Here is a 16,397-nt window from a genome sequence, read left to right as displayed (position 1 = left end):
CTCGCGCGTGCACACTTCGCTGAACGCCCGAGACGAACGTAAATACCCATCGAATCGAAGTTCACGATCGAGAGGAATCGATTCACCGGAAATTACCAACGTTCGTCAAATTTAAAGGACGAACGGAGAGTATTTTTTACGTTGTTCTATCTCGACGAAATAACGCGCGATACGAAACAAACGAGACGATTATACCTCGTCGAAATGTAAACGGATCGAATTTATGGGCGAACCCAGTTTTGAAACGATTGGATTACTCTCTGTAGATTTTTAGATGTTTTTTTTTTTGTTCGTTTTGATCTCAAACGCGAACCCTAATTGCGTGAATTTTATTTTGTTACTGGTTGTTGTATCGTGTGGGTAATTTATCGGTATTTAGCGTTCAAATGCGAGGGGATATAGAGCACTGACGAAAGAGAGAAAAAATAAAGGAAAGGAAAGAGAAGTGAAAGGAACGAGAGTTCGATTATGGTACGTTGATGTTAGAGATCGCTTTCTTTATGTCCGTAGAGAATGTTGTTCGAGAGATAGAAAAAACATCTATACACTTCCTTATGATAGGTTTTCGCAAGATTGGATATCTTGGTTATAGTTCGTGGAAGAAATGATTTCGTAGTGAAATTTACTTGAATATCGCCTGATTTTTATGGTACGTGTTTCAGATAATATGTATTATGAGTAGAAACAGTGTCACGTTTAACAATGGATCGCAAGCTTGAAATATCGTTGCTTGTTATTTTATATCGCACGGTTCATAATTGCCTCGTTATTATCAGATACTTTTAGGTACCAGTATCCTAATTATAGGAAATTATTCTTCCGAAAATAAACTTTTTAAAAACCATAATTTGATACTCAACGCGGATAAATAGGTCGTGCGTCTAGCAATATCCGATCGACGAACTAATTGGTTATTTGTAATTTCGTTACAATATGTATTGCACTAATATATATTGCCAACAAAAAGTAACTATATCGTTCGATGTGGTTCGGTACAGGGAATATTATCGTACGTAAATATTGTTTCAGCTCTTCGCGATACGTATCGTTTTTTTTTTTATTTCATTCTCGATGTATTATTAAAGGGAGGAGGACGGTCGTTATCTCGATCGCTATCGATTATATCGAAAATTTGTATAGAACAAACAACTTTTCCAATTTAATTTCCAGTAACTTTTGTTGTATATGTATTTGCTTGAAAAGTGATGGTAAACGAGATATCGTACATTCTCTGATTAACGCCTCTCGCAATTCCCTCGTCCTGCTGAAACTTTCGGATGCCGTATAGTTTAGATTTTAAATTGGACAAGTCTAAAAATACACTCCAGGTTCCATCGCAATTGAGAAACAGACACTTCTATCCATGCGTACAAATGAAGCGAAATGGAAAATATAAGGAGGAAGAAAAACGCAAAAACGAATGATTTCCATTTACCTGGTTTATATCAAACTTGTCGTAAATTTAACGAACATTAACAAGATCGTACAGGATAATTTACCGAACATTAACTGGATATAAATTTAGTAACGTTAATAGAATCGAAATATTATCGACGAGTATCCAAAACTGAGTCGTAAACGTTATGATATTAATTTAAATAATGCGCAAACAATATGGGAGATAGATGATTTATTATTTCTCTTCTCTTTCGACAAGTATTAATTCCTTATTTGCGTATAGAATTTAGAAACTGTTCTAGATGCGTAGCGAGAAAAAAATGAGCGAAGTAAGCAAAGAGAAGAAATCGTGCGAGCCATCTTTACACGAATCTTAACGGTGCATGTTTTCATAATCGAAAACGTTTGACGTCAGTCGCTGGATATCCTCGACTTTCCGACTTTTGATTGCTATTTACATTACCCGAGTGTTCCTCTTTTCCCATGTTTCCATTCCGAAACATGCATCGGTAATTTCAGTTCGAGTATACAGGGTGAATCCCACGAACTATCGCGTCTGGATGTTTCAAGAAACATTAGTGACATCTAAAAGTGTTATTGGACATAGCTTAAACATTATAAAAAAAATCAGAAACACACTTCTTCTTTATCTATACACTTGCCTAACCTCGAGTGCCTACAATCGTCAAATTCGTTCGAACGTGGACTACACTTGTATTAAAAAAAAACATACAATTCTTCTCGAAGAAAAATTGGTAGCCTTGAAATCCACTCTACATCTTCATTGACAAAAAATCAAATGAACTATGCACTTTAAGACACAAATTTTTGTCTTTTTCTTTCATATTCGAGTTGTAACACTTTAAACGAGGTCCATTCTGTAGAAACGGGGAAACTCGTCCCGGTGGTGGGGATAAACGATTCGCGCGTCTGAGATTGCGCATGCGCGGGTACAGTTTCCTCAAGATTTGGACCAACAGCGGCAAGTGTCTCTTTCCTCTTGGCTGGGACGAACAATGTGTACGAGCTCGTAAATAAAGAGACACAGAGAGGGAGAAGGAAATAGAGATAGAGAAATGGAGAGAGAGAATCGTGAGAATTTTCTTCTACGGTCGTCGTTTCAATTTATCGCGTTTAAAGTTAACGTAGAGGCGTCAGCGCGGTTGACTCGCGGCACGACCAGTAACTCGCGCGAATTGAGCGATTCTAAGCGGCGCGAGGGGGCGCTTATGGGAATTCGACGTTCCAACGCCCCGTGTTTCCCGGGAAATTTCACACGCAATTCTTTGTACGCGCGTTGACGGGCTCGTATCAACGGATGGCTTGGTCGCGGAAATTGCATCGAATCGGACGGAATTAAACACGCGATAATTGAAATGGTCGAAGGGGACGTCGAGTTAGAGATTCGCGGAGGAAAAAAAAAAGAAAAAGAAAAAAAATCAACGAGCAAAGACGTCGAGGCAATTTCCAGGTCGACGACCCTTCCTCCTTCTTTAGCTGAACTCGTATTGTATTCGGAGAAACGAAACCGGTTCGAGCATATCGAACCTCGTCGACTACCTTGGAAAATTCGATAATAAAACCTTCCGAGATAAATCTGTTTTCACCGATTCAATCGACGAACCGATGGTTTTGATCTCTAAATGCGTACGAAACTAAAAATAAGCGAGCCGAACCTGTTGGGAAGTATTTTATCAAATATCGCGCTACGAGGAATTATCGATCAGAAATGTAACGTTACCAATGTCTCGATGAATATACACGTGATACATTTAACGCTAATTTTTCCGATCGAGGCATTGGGTACAAATACAATGTGAACGTAGTTATTTCGAACGATCGCATTCGTTAAAGAATACAATTAAACAGGATAAAGTTCTTTCAGCGATTATCGGGTATTTTCGTCGGGATGTAAGAAGTTTAAGGAAACAAATTTTTAGGTTCAGTCTCTTTTCGGAAAATCTGTTCAAATGTGTCTAGAATACGTGTCAAGTGGATAAGAATATTTTGCAATTGTTCTTGCAGCGTTATTCTGTCTCTGGTAATAATAATGTAATAGGAATAAGAATAATTCGACGAGAAGGTTAAAATAAAATGAAACCGTACGCGATTACGCGATTAAACGCGTACTAACTGGAAAGGTCGGGAATGGTTCGCGAGGCAAAGAGTTAATCTGACAAACGGAGTCGGATTAAGGCTCCGATCGAATGAAAGAAAACCGCGCGTATTTGTAATACTGGGTCAAGACGCGGTTTTATTGTTCCGCGTGAATCGGTTCATAATCGAGCGAACGAACAGAAGTGCGATGAAGTTCCAGCCGCGCGGACGAATCGCGGTATTAAACCGCAAAATCGACTAACGCGTCGCAGCGGGATGTAAATCCAATCTTTGTCCAGTAGCGTTTTCCAGCGATGGAAAATGAACACTGAAAGCTCGACAAATATAGAGTGCCGAAGAACCGATTTCGAACTACCGATTGCCGGAAATAGTCGCTGAACGCGCGACTGTTTTGTACGAACAGTGAAAATAAATAGTCTAACCTCCACTTTATCGCCCTAAACGCTTGCCACGAAAAGAATCGGTGAGATTCTGGACGAATAAAAGGGTTCGAATATTCAACGAATTTTCTAACGCGTTCCTCGGATCCTTTTAGACCCTTTCGGTCCTAATAATGCAACAACTCTCGCTTAAATTTCGATCGAGTCGCTTCGCATTATATTTCAATAATCATCTCCAATAATAATTCGTTCTTTCATTATTCTGTCCCTCGAGTTGAACGTAATCCGATTCTACGAACAAACATGGCGAATGAATTCGAGACGAGTAAGACGAGAGAAGAACGCAGCGATAAGATAAATCATCTGATTATAAAAATTTTAGTTTCTACATTTTCCATTTTCTTCGTAGTAATAGTTTCGATAGATTAACGAGGTTCTCCCGATTGAAACGTGTTCAAATACGGTACAAGTTGGAGAAATTTTACTACTGTTCCATCGTTCTTACTATTTGAGATAATTAAACTCGTTACGAATGAAGTTCGTTCGATTTACGTTGCATTTGGGATCATTCCGATCTACCGATACGATTCTTATAAAAACCACGCGGAATAACGACAAATTTTAATTTTTGTAATTGAACGATTCGTCGCGGTTCCTTTGAAATGCTCGAGATCGACCATCGAGACTCCGCGCACTCTTTTTCGTTTACTTTCACTGTGTTTACTCTCTTTCTATGTCGAGGGCCTCGAGTTCAAACTCGAGACGATTCTTGAAATGAAATCGTTATCCGCTCCGCGATAATTTCAACGCCAACGTTCGATTTACTTTAATTTAAGCGCGGTTCACCGTATATTATTTCTCTCCGGAAAACGTTGTTGCAACAGATGCAACCAAATGCTCCTACATTTACTCATTCTTTCCATTGTACTGATAAATCGATATATGAAAAAGAAACATATTATAAAGAATCATCTTTATCAAATATTAAACTTACTAATATATTACCAGATATTAAAACTTACATTTTTATCATCCGTCTCAAGCGTAAGTGTGCATCGGACTATGTATAATACGCGCGCGAAGAGATTGCATTTAAAGTTAGAACGGATCTTATTCGTTCCCATTTCTTGAAGCGTGTACGAGACAAACTTTGTACATCTTTTTCCTTCCCGATGGTCGTTGAACGAGTACAATCCGCGTTTAACTCCAGACACAATCTTCTCGTCCGTGTGCGATACATCAAAAGTTCGAAAGTCCAAATAACGAAGGAGAAAGTTTCACGCTAAATGGTACAACGTCGACGATACTTCGATCCCTCGAACTCCGTGCATTCCCGTCGATTTCTTTTTTTTCTTTTTTTTTTTTCGAGGGTCGCGATAGAAGCCAACTCGGTCGAGATTCGATTAACATTCGAGTTCGCCGGCAAATGGCCGGCGAAAGAGTGATAATTCGATTATTGCTCGGAGCGGAACTTCATCCAGGAATGAGCATGATAATGAAAAGCAAATGGAAATTGAAGGCAGTTCGTTGGCCCAAGTGCTTATGGAAGATATTGAAACGATGCTTCACGACCGTTGCAACGACTATGGAAAACAGTCTCGGGAGTTTGATAATCGTACGATAGTAACGGACAAACGATTTAGGAATTATTAAAATCGCTGGGAAAAAGTTTGGATGTCGATATCGTTGCGAAACGTTTCTATCGTACAGGTGAAAGTAAAAATTATAAAATGCAGTTACTCGTAATAGTATCTCACCCCCGTATGTAGAATATTAAAATATTAAAATTAAAGTTATCAATTTTAATTGACCGAAAATTTAATTCGATTAAAAATTGTACCCAGTTTATCCAAAAAAAGTATTTTTATGAAAGTAAGTTAAACACACGCACAGAAGTGTCCGCCTAAAATCAATATTTATTTACATACGGATACTTTTGCGAGTAATTGTACCTCGAACAGATAAGGGCGTCGGAAATTCTTGTATTACTCGTTTATTAAACAATGTATACATTATTATAATCCTGGCGCGTCCCTTGCGTCTTTCTCGACCCTTAATATCTTTAATTAGAACTTCCACAATAGAGGCAAGTGAAGTTACTGTATCTCCTTGGTCCTCTCGTCACACAATAATATTGTTTTATTTATTATCTACAGTTGAAGCTATTCTAATAGACGCAACCAAATACTCCTGTATTTCTCCACTCCTCCATCGTCTTACAAACTTAAAAACCACGAGTTCTATCCACTCGGGACACTCTTCTCGATCCAAAGCCTCCGAGTGTACACTCGAACGTAAGAATACTCCAAGGTCAAAGGCTTCGAATCATCGGGACACCTTCAACTCCACGTACCATCCTAATTACCTTTTTACGCGGAGAAACCAGGAAATGGGTGACCACCGGTGGTTCAGAGGGGGCGCCACGTGTGCACGCGCGACCATTTTTCCAGAATGGCGCGCCACGTTTCGGGCGCTGCGTTGTTTTCTTTCTTTCTTTTTTTTTATACGCTCTCTCCATCTGGCGAGAGGAAACGCGTTTCGCGGTAGAAATTTCATTAGCACCGTTGTAGAAACCACGGTTGGTTTTCGCCTGGGCGTCGGTCCGAGGGATATGAAAGAACCACGGGGACCATTGTCGTTCCGCAGCGACGGTGAAAGAGATCCACGAGCGGAAAGACGCGGAGGAGAAAGCTACGCGGCGAGAACCGAAGAGGAACCGTATCGCGGGTAAAGTAATATAAACGAGAGGATTATCGGCCAAGCTCTGCGCGTTTCTTCGTCCATGAGCGTTAAATGCATCCTTTAGGCCCCCCACTCTTACCTTCCACGAGTTGCCGAGTTGGCTCGTCCCTCTCCACAGGAGAGGCTTATCTACCCCCACCACGGAGCTGGTCTTCTCGCTAAGTTCCGCGAGAGTTGTACCTCTTCTGGTATCACCGCCACGTGGGTACCTGGGTTCTCTCGTTCCCGATGCTGGTAATCTGAAATACTGGAAATTCCGGCAGCGACCGAGGATTACTCGATGCACGCCGCGATAACGGGAACACACAGCTTCCAAAAAACCGGTTGTTGTCGCCGCGATACCCCACACCGTGTCTTGTAGGGTCTCGCATACGGGCCACGAGGTAATTTGTCCAATCGAGATCGTAATTTCAAATTATTCGCGCGATTCCAATCGGATGGAATGCTTTGGTAGCTGAAAGCGTGGTAGTTGAGAAATTATCGATAGCAAAAATTGAATGCGGTTGAAAAATTAGAATTGCGCAAAGGACGTTGCATTTGTGGACGGAAGATCGTACAACAAAGTTGGTATAATTGTCGTTGACACCTTGTGTCATCTCGTCGTGTAATTTGACCAATAATACCAAAGGTTCCCGTTTGTCGAGTAATTGTAGATGTAAGTCGAATAATTTGAAGATTTTGTCACGCGTGTTTCCAAGACCAACATTCTGTTTAACTAAACCCCAAGAAAGACATTATCCAAGCTGATTCCACGAAGAACAATTTATTTAGCTCGATTTCGAGAATATTAATGGACACTTAGCTACCAGACTCCGAGAATAGGAGCAGGATAAACTGCTAATTGCGCAGAAACGGAGGATTTGCCAGACAAAACCGAAATGGTGTGGTCGAAGTGGAATGAAGACGACATCTTATTCTGTTACAAGTGTTATGAAGGAGCACGCGCAGAGCTGTGCGAAAGAAGATTGTCTTGTTATCGTATTTAATCTATAATATAGTATGTAACAAAAAGGGGGTGGTTCGAAAGTTAGTTGAAGGGAAATGTATAAATTGTGGAGAACGACCAAATTTAATTTAACCGGAATATCATTCCCGCGGTTAATTGTCAGATTTTGCATTGTACTCGAGGAACGAAATCACCATCCTCCCCACTGTTTATGTTTATGTAGTACGAACGACCCATCGACTCGCGCGGTCGCTGGCCGCAGACGAGAGCGATCCTTGACCCTAGTAGCTCGGTGAAGTTTGCCAGACCCCAATCGACAAATATTACTTTATACCTGATAAGAGAGTATCGCCTAATTCGCCAGCTTTCGTATACCTTCCAAGTAATTCACTGTGCGCGTACCAACGCACAGTCAGTGTTCCTCGAGCCAGCGTATCGTACGTATCGTTGGATAAAGGGACGAGTTCCTTTTAACCCCAGTCGACACCGACACGACGATTTTCCGATCAAAGTGAGTACAGTTCTCGAAATTTATACAACTCTGTTCAACCTTACCGCTCGGATACTATTTATACGTATCGATTATTAATATTTATACATCGAGTAATACATTTAGTCGATCGATTCCCAAAATATCGCGTCAAACTTCACGAAGATGTAACAAAAATTGAATTCATTTTAATTTCAAACCGGACAGGTTCCGTATAGTTCGTCGTACAATCTTCGAGCTCGTATAGTTCGGTTCGAAGCGCGATACAGTCAATTCTTCAAATTTCACGGTAACATTTTTAGGGCTCGAGGCTTCGAGAAAATTTGAAATGCAAGAAGTTATTGGGCCGGCTCGGTGAACTCTCTCCTAGGATGTTAGAATATTATGCGGAGAGTTCGGTTCAAAGTTTAATATCGTCAGTTGTCCAAACTCCGTCGTAACGTTTTTAGTACTCGAGGCTCGGGAAAAATGTAAAATAGAGGGAAAAAAAAGAAAAAGAAAAAAAGAAATCAATACGTTTTATAAGCCCCCTTAATTTTCACGCGATGCCTCGCGGACGTTTGCCGCTTCTCGGATTTACGGGCGGCGTTGGAGTCTATAAATTCTGTACATGGCCGGATGGAGCGCTGGAGAATATTTTTCTTTCGCCGTCGCTTCTTCGACGTCGAGAGCGTTCCGTGTTTTCATTTTCCTGGATTATCGAGAATTGATCGGATGAGGAAGTTATGAAGGGTGCAGGTGTTCGAGATTAGAAGGCTTCTCTCTATTTTTTCCCCTCTTTCTCTTTCCGCACTCTCTCGCTCTGCTCACCCGCTCTCTTATTCTCCCACTTTATCCACTCACTCTACCTCGTCCTACTCACGCTACTCACCCACTCTCTTACTCTCTTACTTTCACATTCTACTCTCATACTTTCTCACTCTACTCTCTTACTCTCTTACTTTCTCATTCTACTCTCATACTTTCTCACTCTACTCTCTTACTCTCTTACTTTCTCATTCTACTCTCATACTTTCTCACTCTACTCACTTACTCTCTTACTCTCTTACTTTCTCATTCTACTCTCATACTTTCTCACTCTACTCTCTTACTCTCATACTTTCTCACTCTACTCTCTTACTCTCTTACTCTCACTCCCCCTCTAGCAGTCTGTTACTCTCTGTTAATTCCGTGCTCTCTCGCTCGGTCACTCGGTCATTCCGCTTTCGATCGAAAAATTCTTCCAGGAGGGTGAAACGGAAAAGCGCAACGGACGAACGAGCTTCGAGGCTGCTGGTACCCGTGGAGAATTCGGCGTCGCGTTTAAGTTCCGGTTAATTATTATCACGGAGCGGAGCCGCATTGCCGTGTAATATTTCACGTGGTTGTTTTGCCGCTACTTAGCGCACGCCTCGCAGGCGCTTTCGTTCTTGATGCGCATTGTACGGGGAACCACGGCGAATGAAAAATTCAAGTTGCCGGCGGGGCTTTCATCGATCGGCCGGTTCGTTGGAACCGAGGTCCCTTTGTCGTCGATTAATGCGCGAAGATTGCTATTAACCGGTTTAATTAACTCGCTTCGACGAATCCGTGTCGCGGCGCCTGCGCGCCGAAAGGGGAACAGTCGGGTAATTTCGGATCGAAAAATCGATTTTCTTCGCAATTTCTCGCACGTTCGAGCCTTCGTAGCGTTTATCCCGAAAAACGTTGCGATAGAGTGCGAAAAATGGGAGAATTTTTTAACCGACTTGAGAAAAAAAGAGAAACCGAGAACCCGAGTAGTTTCGATCGAAGCGGTGCCGTTTAATTTTTGAAATTTTGAATTCGCGATTTCGATAGACGAGTCGGATCAAAAATCTCGATTTTCGTTTCGTAGGAGTAACGATTTACTTGAAATGCGTCGATAATATTAAAACAAAGCGATGAAGCATTCCGAAATTTCGAATCGGAATGGGAAATGAATTCTTTTACACTCGTATTCGCAAGTAAAAATATTTTACAATATCAAATCTCCCTTTGGTCGCGCTACCGGGACCAGGAAATAGCCACGGTCAGGTAAAGAGTAAAATTCCGCGTAGCTGAATAAAAAAGAAAAAAAAAAATCGTATTACACGTATTAGAGTCAAGAGAACCATTTCCGTGACTAATTCGTTCCCATTCTGTTATCGACGTTCACGGTATTTCACTCGAGATACATCATCAATATCGAACAAACGAGTGTTCCGCGTATTATTATTCTTCCCTCTACCGGTACGGATAATCGATTCCCCTCTACCCACGACGTTCCAAATACGCGTGGATCTCTTTATGGAAATTCCGTTTGTTTTCCCCGAAGCATCGGATTCGAATCGCTCTCCTCTTAAAATTATCGCGCGTGAAATATCCCCGAGGCGCCACGTTTATTCGTTTCGCGCGACTCCGGGCATCCAAGTGGAAACGATTTTGGAACTTCGAAAATGGCTGGAATTCTCCCCGGAAGCAGCCAGTATCTCGACGGTTCTCTCCGCGAAGTTCAAAATTCTTGGTCCCCTCGCCTCTCGCCAATCCCCATTCATCCCCTCCCCTCCCCTTACCCTTTATTCTTCCGACCTTTTGAAACGAATCGGAGTCAGCTACAACGAAATACCATTTTCCTTTGTGTTCGTGGAAAAGACCGACTCGGTGTTACACTGTTTCCCACCACCTCGAAGGCTTTAATTCATTCCGTTGAATCGTTGGCGAAGAAGAGGAAGTGGGAGAATGAACGCGGTTCCGTAACGCGAGGGAAATAAGGAGCACGTGCGAATACCTAGGCGCGCGGAAAGAATGAAAGAGAACGAGAGAGAGAGAGAGATGGAGACAGAAATAGAGAGAGAGAGAGAAAGAGAGAACTCGAGAAGAAAAAAAGAACCAGGGAACCCGGTGGCATAACAGAGCGGCACGAAGTGTTCTCGAGACGGTTTTTATCGTAATTTTTTCGAAAACTCGAGCATCCTCGTGGTAACCGGTGTTCCCTGAAACTTCCTCGAAATTACTTGAACGAGTTGTCGCGGTTGGTCGTCGACTCGCAAATGGTTATTGCCCGACTACCGTCGACCGGTAGAGGAAACCGAAACGTCCTCGCGGAATCTAATTGTCCAATTTCATCGTTGAACGAAATTTTCGATGGCTGACCACGTTGAGCCGCGATGGTGAATTCACGACGTATACGTGGACCTGGATATTTGCATCCCGGGAACTAGATTCGGCAATTTTGTTTACCTTGGGTCGGGATACGTGTAGTTTACGAATTCAAAACCGGGGAGAGTACGGGCGAGGTACGTACAAGAGAAAGGATTACGGTTCAGGGAGGATGAATCGACTGCTCAAGGTCACCGAGGGACTACCCCCACTATTTTAACGCAGAGGCGTGGCGAGAAAGCGATGGTTGTTCCGGATGGAACTCATAACGGAGAATGTAACTTCGAGAAACGATTTCATTTCACTTTGTCTGACGACTACGAAAGAAATTTGATTCCTTTTTTTTTTAAATTGACCCTGAAATATTAAGGATCTCTTTATAGCGCGATATAAGTGCAATGTCTTTAAGTAACTTATTAAATTGACCACGAAGTTCGATTACTCGCTCCAATCATTCGATTCAAATTTGAATCGAAACGAAAATATAATTTAAACGACCCAACTTGTCTCCCGTACCCCCAAAATCGTAGAAAGTATATTTAATTAATTCGAGAAACACGATCGAATTATCCTGATTAACATTGGAGGTTTCTTTTTGTTTCCACTGCGAATCGGTTCGTTTGAAACTGGAGATGGAAACGGTATCGCATGAAACGCTAGACGCCGAAGAGATGATGGTGCGCAAACATTTGATGAAGCAAGTTTAGTATTACCCGTGCGAATCCAAACCCCTTCCCCGGCGGCTCCCACCGTGCGCTATCCATATTAAATCGCGCAAATTAGGTCGTTCGCGATCAGTTCCTCGTATTCCGTGAATTATTAATAATCTGCCAAAAATGGTCTCCGATTCCGTTTGGCGCGGTAGATATCAACGTTCGAGCCCGGAATTAATACGTAGGGCACCCGCTTGCTATGGTACCAGAGGCTAAAGCGGGATCTTTGCAAAGCTTCCCCGAGCAACTGACGAGCAACCGAAAAGCGACTTCGAAACGATAACGCGGAAAGCCGACTACGTACAAAGTCGGAATACTCTAATTAGCGGAGTCACGACTGCGAAAGTATCCTCTATTAGAATTTCTTGGAAACCGAGTTTACGTTACGAGCCCTCGAATGTAACTATTTTCGAGAGAAGCTGGCAAAATATTGGCGCCGACTCGATCGAGTCGCGTTAACAAGAACGAGAAATAAATGACTCGCGATATCGTGCGATTATTTTCTTCTTAATCGGATAATATTCTGTTGTCAATGTTTCGATTGTTAAAAAATAATTCAATGTATCTCGAACGGTACCGATTTCTAGATCGAATTCTCATCGAGGGTGTAAAATTCTCTCGAGCCTCGATAAAAGTTTTTACACGCGTAACGAATCTTCTAGAGATCGAATCACGTATCTCGAAGAGCTTGAATAATCGATGCAACTTAATATTCACACCGTCGGGAGAGTTCTTACCAATTTAGTGAGTAGTAAAAATTACAGAAATTTATTAAAAGCGAAGAAACTTTCAAATGTTTCAAGCTCTGCCCCAGTTTCCGCGAGAGTTTCGGGTTTGAATCGTGCTTCGATGTTTCGGCGTCAAATACAGTATCAATAAGTCAGTAGACTTTTGAAGAAGCCAGCGGAGCGTGGAAGTGCATCCTAAATAGTGTATCGCTCGAACGGTATCAATTATACAAACCTTTCGCGTTTCTGTGAGCGTAAAGTTGTGACGCGACACGTGCAGTCAGTAGCGCTAAACAATTTATAACCGTTGCTCTATGCCTCCCGCGACGTTTCTCGTATTATAATTCCGTTTCTCGACGTGATTTCGCGTTTAAGGTTTCGAGCCAACAGACGTTACAGTATCGTTCGGATAACCGAGCGAATTTTGCTCTTCGTAAATATCATGTATGAAACTGTCGCTCGATCGTAGATAAAAGTTCGATTCCTGGTTCGAAAGACAGAGCAGCACGGAATCTTTGTTTCGCGTTCAATCGAGGCGATTCCACGAGCGGTAAGATGCGATCGCGTTTACGAACGCAGCAGGAATAACGACGACACAAGTTTTGGACGAGTTGAATGCACGGGGTTGTAGAGATACGGGAGGTAAACGGATGGATATGGTTTTGAAAACAAGACAGACGAGATGAAATTCCATCTTTGTTTCGCGTTCGTTCGAGACGATTTCACGAACAGAGCTGGAATGCGATCATATTTACGAACGCGGCGGAAGCAACGAAGGCAGGAATTTTGGCCAAGTTGTATACGCACGTTGCAAAGCGATAAGAGAAACAAGGATCGTACGCTATAACGCGATAATCAAAATTCATGGTACTAACTCAGATCTAACCCGGACCATATATTGCTCCGTAATAATCAGAACGCACGATCCTAACCTAAATCTAACTCGGACGAAGACACCGCGCTTCAATAATCAAAATTCATCGCCGTTTTACCAATTTAACTCTAACAACCGACTCAGTTTACGCAAAACTACCCAACATACGGTTCAGAGAGGCAAGGAGACGTACCAACGCTATTAATATTCAAAATTCATCGTGCGTTTACAACCTAACCCTACCAACCGATTTATTTGCTACGAAACTATTTATCAAAGGGGTAAGAGAGGCACGGATTCTAGACCAACACTATTAATATTCAAAATTCATCAACTGTTTACAATCCAACCCTATCGATCTATTTAGTCGCTACCGAACTATTTAGAAAAGCCGTAACAGAGGCAAGTGCCCAGACCAACACTGCCAACGATCAGAATTCATTATCCTTTTACAATCCAGGCCCTATCAACCGATTCAGTTGCCACGAAACTATTTAGCAAAGCGGTAAGAGGGACACGGATTCTAGACTAACACTATTAATATTCAAAATTCATCATCTGTTTACAATCCAACCCTATCGATCTATTTAGTCGCTACCGCACTATTTAGTAAAGCCGTAACAGAGGCAAGTGCCCAGACCGACACCGTCAACGATCAGAATTCATTATCCTTTTACAAACTAGCCCCTACCAATCGATACACTTGCAACGAAACTAATCAGCGAAGCGATAAAATGAGCGAGTAACCCTACCGTTACCACTGATCGAAATTCATCATCCTTTCCAACCGATTCAGTGGCTACAAAAGTATTTAACCAGGACGGTCGCTACCCTAACGAAGCAACGCGATACACCTCGTACGTACAATACCTACTCTGTTCCCCACGAGACAATAATAAGACTGGGAGCTCGCGGTAATGGTCGGTGTGTATCAGACAGAGAGAGGAAGAGAAAAATGGTGGGAGAACTGAAAGCAAAACGGGCGAAACGAGCGAAAGGAGAAGTATCTGAACTCTGACGGGCGCGCGGGCGGAACCGGTGAAACTTGTCGCTTCTGATCCCTTCCGCTTTATACGGTGAAACCGGGTCAAGAAAATGCAGCGGAAAAATTCGTCTCTGCCTACGTAGACACCGGGGAGAGAATTTCCCTGCGGAAGGAGTGGAAACTGGGCCGGTGGCCGCCTCGTTATCGAATACTCACGTTCTATTTTCTTTTTCCGCTGTCGGTGGCACGACGAGCAGACGGTGGCGCGCGACGAGGTAGACGAGATGGCGGAGAAGGAGGATACCGCGGCGTGTAGAGAGATAGAGAGAGAGAGAGAAACCTTCGGCCCGAAAAATATTCTCGGGGTCGCCTTTGAGCGAGCCCCCGCGAGAAATTCGAGGAACGATGGAGGCGAAAGGACTACCGAGCAACGAGAGAGGAAAAGGAAGGGGTTGCTGGTCGGGGGTTGGAAAACGGCAACGGAGCTAGAGAGAGAGAAGTCAAAGAGAGAGAGAGAGAGAGAGAGAGCTGGGAAGAGAAGAAGGGAGAGGTTCTAACAAGACGTTGCGATTCGAGATAAGACGAGCGGTTTGCTTATGCCGTGGTCTCTCCCTTCCACTCGTCTAGGCCGTCGCCTAACCCAACAGCTTCATCACGCGCTTGATAAACGAGGCGACCCCTGGCTGGCTTGGGGGAGACGGATCCCGACCGCTCTTCCATCCAACCTATCCAGCCCCATTGGCGTCGGTGAAAGACAGAGAGAGAGACAGAGAGAGCTCGAGCTCCCGGCATCGTGGCAGGGCCTCGCGATGGTCAGTAAAGTCTGGATAGTTGCAGGCGATGCACCACCGAAGCACTAGTCGGTGCATCGGGCGTTCAGGGTTCGGGTCTGCCCGATTCAGCCTCCCTTCGCTCGAGCGTATGCACACAACGCTATTCCACGGCACGGTTGCATGTCGGGATCCCGCGCTCTCGAACGAGCGAATGATGGATCGAACCTGGCCACGCCGCGTACCTAGAACCCCAACCGAGAAGCTACCTTTGCAATGGCCATTCCATCGTTATCGCCGGGGGGAAAGATAACGATACAGCTCGAACCATCCCTACCTGCAGGCTACGTCGGTCGAGATAGAGCATGCCTCGAGCTGTACGCCCTCTTCGTCCCTCGCCGCGTCTCTGCGTTCCCTCTTCGGCTCTTGCACGGTCGCTCTTCGCCAATTCCATTCTTCGTTGGCTTCGTGACATCAGAGATCGAGAGGTGGAGGGGTGTACAGGGTGTCTGGTCGACCGGTTCCCTGTGCCCGTCGAACTCCATTGTCGTGCCGGTCGCAGCGGGAATGCTCTTCTTCTTCTTTCGTCTCGAGTGAAAATCCATATCGTCAGCGAGGTCTGCGTACGTGGAACTCCGCGTCGCTGGCTCGTTCTTCGGCTTATCGTCGGCATCGTTCGCGTGGTTCGCGTGTCTCGGGGGCCGGAGAGCTACGGGTGTCCGTTTCGCGTCTTATCGTTCCACCGTGAGCTCGCCGCGATCCACCTCCCGTCTCTCCTCGGCGGTCCACTTATTTCTGGCACCCTTCTTTACTCGAACCGGATCGACACCCTTCGCAGACGACGCCTCCTCGACGCCATCCGTCTCCCACGCAACGCTCTTTGGTTTTAATCCCGTGGAATAGCGCTCGAGGATCTCCGGTAGCTGGAATCTCGACCCGGAGAGTGGTACGGGACGGGATTTTTCTCTCCGCGCGTTCACTGACCACCGTCGGGACCACATTCCTAGTAATTTAACGCCCCGCCCAAGTGGCAAACTTCGAAGTAACGATTCAATCGAGGGTGTTCGAACCTCTTCGTTCGCGCTTTGTATCTCTTGTATCCGACAGCTACGACC

This window comes from Ptiloglossa arizonensis, chromosome 11, assembly GCF_051014685.1.
Source record: "Ptiloglossa arizonensis isolate GNS036 chromosome 11, iyPtiAriz1_principal, whole genome shotgun sequence".
In the NCBI taxonomy this organism is placed as follows: Eukaryota; Metazoa; Arthropoda; class Insecta; order Hymenoptera; family Colletidae; genus Ptiloglossa; species Ptiloglossa arizonensis.
Note: the sequence above shows the minus strand (reverse complement) of the source record.